At 38.7% G+C, this 3,542-nt stretch overlaps 1 pseudogene; it reads right to left on the minus strand.

Moving 5' to 3' along the window:
• On the minus strand, positions 600–1,190 carry LOC102169154 (annotated as a pseudogene).

Consider the following 3,542-nt stretch of genomic DNA (forward strand, 5'->3'; position numbering starts at 1 on the left):
AGGGCTCCCTAAACAGAGAGAGTGCTGCAAGAGACTAAAAGGACAGAGAAGAGGCACTTAGAAAGATAGAAAATAGTGAAACCAGAGCCCTTGGATCGCCTCCTGGAGACGAACAACTTCATCCCCAGTTGCACTTTAGGTCTTCACCACTGGTAAACTTTCATAAATGCTACTAGTGGAACTGTGCAAAAACAAAAGACGGGACTGAGGTAGCTTAGTCTTGAAGCTATTTAGGTTAGATACTAAACGCTGCTCAGCAAACCCCTTCACTTTGGGCTAAAGCTCATTATCCTATTGGGATCATTCAAGTGTCAACATTTATTGCCTACTCTGTGCAAAGCACTGGTTAAACATGCAAGTACACAAAGAAGATACAGCCCTTGCCTTCTGGTCTATAAACCAGATAAGGAAATCAGTATCTACAACCATGGGATAAATGTCTGACATACAGCAATACTCAAAAACACTGTGGTGCTTGACTCAATGCTATAATAGAAGTAGGCACAAAAAAAGCGGGAGGGGAGTGATAGTCACGAAAATGTTATCACTCATTTTATAATGAAGAGGATTTTAATTCTTGTCGTTAGAAACTATAAACACTAGCATGATTTGGAAATGACACTGTACCAAACAGCGGCCAGAGAAGGATCGTCCAGTCTACGCTTCTCTTTCATCTGGTCACTCAGAAATATAATATTATCAGCTATAATTGTTGTTGCTTGTCGTCTTACATTGTTTTTATCCATATATTCACCATAGTCTACCTTCCCTTCCACATAAATTCGAGACCCCGTTTTCACGTACTGATACGCCACATCTCTGAGGCTGGGTCGGAACACTGAGATTCTATGCCATGTTGTCTTCTGACTGATATCACCCATTTGGTAGGTTTCATTTTCCCCTGATCGCCACATCTCATTTGTTGCTAGGGAAAATATTGTGACTGGGTTTTTTCCTTTTACCTGTCTCATGACAGGGTCCTGACCTACTCGACCAAGCAACTGCACGCTATTCAGAGATCTCTCGAGAACCAAACTGCTAGCTACTTCAGACTCATGTCTTACAAACTGACGAAGTACCTGTACTACAGGTCTTCGAAACATGGCTTCTACTCTCTCTTCTTCCAGTCTAATCTTTAGTCTTTTCCTGAGGCTCTGGCCCACACAGCCTCCAGGCAGGGAATCACTTCCGGCTGCTGCCGGGACTGAAGGCTCGCAAGAAGGAAGAACCGATGGACAACTTTTTATATTCGTTTTTAACTTAATTTTGATTGCACAGGGTTTGCTTTTATCAGAGCATTGGCCTGGTAGGTGTATTGTAACTAAGCAGCTCTTCAACTTGTGTTTTACAATGTCTGCAAAGACATGTAAACACTCTCCATTGTTGGTGGATGACAGAAATAAGTTTTCTCACCAATTGCTATCTGATTAATAAAAAAGCAGCCTCAAATGGGTATGGGGGAATGCATCCTCTTTCTCTGATCTTCTTCCTAAGTCTCTTACTTGCTCCTCTGGTCTCCACTCCAGTCTCCTGGATGTCACATGGGTTATGGCCTAAGGTCCCAGCCTTTTAAACCTCCACTATGGGAAGAGTCATATCATCTCCAGTGAGGATTAGTCATGGGTATTTTAACACTGTAAAGGTCAGATCTACTGGTTAAATAAACTTTTTTTTTGGGTACTTATTAACCAAAACCCAATTAAACATAAATTTTGATTCAAGTTAATGTTTACTGGTCAACTTTCTCATTAGGCATGCAGAAAAAGAACACAGGTCAGTGTTTATCCCTATTCACACTATATTATAGTGTGTGTGCATGCATGCTAAGTCACTTCAGTCATGTTGGACTCTTTGCTACTCCATGAACTGTAGCCTGCCAAGCTCCTCTCTTTACAGGATTCTCCAGGCAAGAATACTGGAGTGGGTTGCCATGACCTGCTCCAGGAGATCTCCCCAACCCAGGGATTGAATTCACATCTCTTACATCTCCTACATTAGCAGGTGGGTACTGTACCACTAGCACCACTTGGGAAGCTTATATTATAGTGTACATACACTTATATGCTCAAACATGATTTGTTGTTGTTCAGCTGCTAAGTCATATCCGACTGTTTGCGACACCATGAACTGCAGAATGCCAGACTTCCTTGTCCTTCACTGTCTAAGTTTGCTCAAACTTGACTTACATACTGAGAAATTCATTAAAATATACCTTATTTTATATCATAACATTGATCAGGAATAAAGCAGCTCAGGAAAACTTCTGAATGTACCCTGGGTCTTTTCCTACAAACACATCAGTGTTACTGTCTGATGCTCTATTGCAATTGCTCAACGATCACTAAATGGCTATGCCACAGAGTCAACAAAATGTACAAACTCAGCCACGTGCCTGCGGATTCATTTTCATCTTTGTGATTCTTGAAGATGTATCTGATTCTTAGAATTTAAATGAAGTGTAGAACCCAGACCACAACAGAATCAGAAAAAGTTGGCTTTTCTTTTCAGATTCTTAGTCTAGAATTTAATTTTCATGCTTCACAAGGGTTTCATTAAATTTTTAATTTGTTGAGGGTAGGAACCTGAATTTTGCTAGAATTTTGGTAGATGTGCATATGTAGGTAAACATAATTATTATGATTTTTCACAATTTTGAATATTTGTAATCATATAACTCATTTTTAATGTAAAATTTATTTCAAAGCGGCATTAGACTTTGTTATTGTTATTACAGTATAGGAGAAAGCAGACATGACAAAGGAGAGATATACGTTCAGAAAATGTGTGAAATCATAGATATATTTGTTAGGAGTCTAATATCTATTGTACATATAGACTGACAATTGTTTTGAAAATTGAGCAAGAAAATAAGATTTTTTTGAAATAGCTTGGAGCTTTTTTCTGTCAGCTTCTCTAAGTGATTACAAGTAGTAACACTCATTATGATGGAGGAGTTTGTTTTGGGAAATGAGAATTGATATGATGAAATGGAATAAAATGCACTGGACTCATTCACTTCATATTCATTATCCAAACAGAGTAGTAGAAGTTGTGAAAAGATGGGGAGGGAGGTGGGTGGGGGGTTCAGGATTGGGAATACATGTACATCCATGGTGGATTCATGTTTATGTATGGCAAAACCAATACAATATTGTAAAGTAAAAATAATAATAATAAGAATTAACAAATGGGTCCAATATTTAAAAACACACTGTGCTCCTGAAGCCAGCAGCCAGGAAGATCAGTGCCTCCCAAACAGCTCACATACCATGAATTTCATTATATGGAAGGCAATTTGAATGGGCATTTTAAGACTTTGAGAAGTTTCTCCTGGACAAAAGAAATAGAGAATTATGTCAATCTGATGCAATAATCAAGTTTCTTATAAAAAATGATACCTTTGTTCTCCATGTATATGACTCTGATTGAGTCTCAGGTAATGTCTTAGATCTGGTTGAGTCTTAGGTAATGGAAGAATTTGGATGTAGCTGATGTATAAATACACACATCTCACATGCTAGCAAAGTAACCCTCAAAAACTC

This window comes from Capra hircus, chromosome 4, assembly GCF_001704415.2.
Source record: "Capra hircus breed San Clemente chromosome 4, ASM170441v1, whole genome shotgun sequence".
Taxonomy (NCBI): Eukaryota; Metazoa; Chordata; class Mammalia; order Artiodactyla; family Bovidae; genus Capra; species Capra hircus.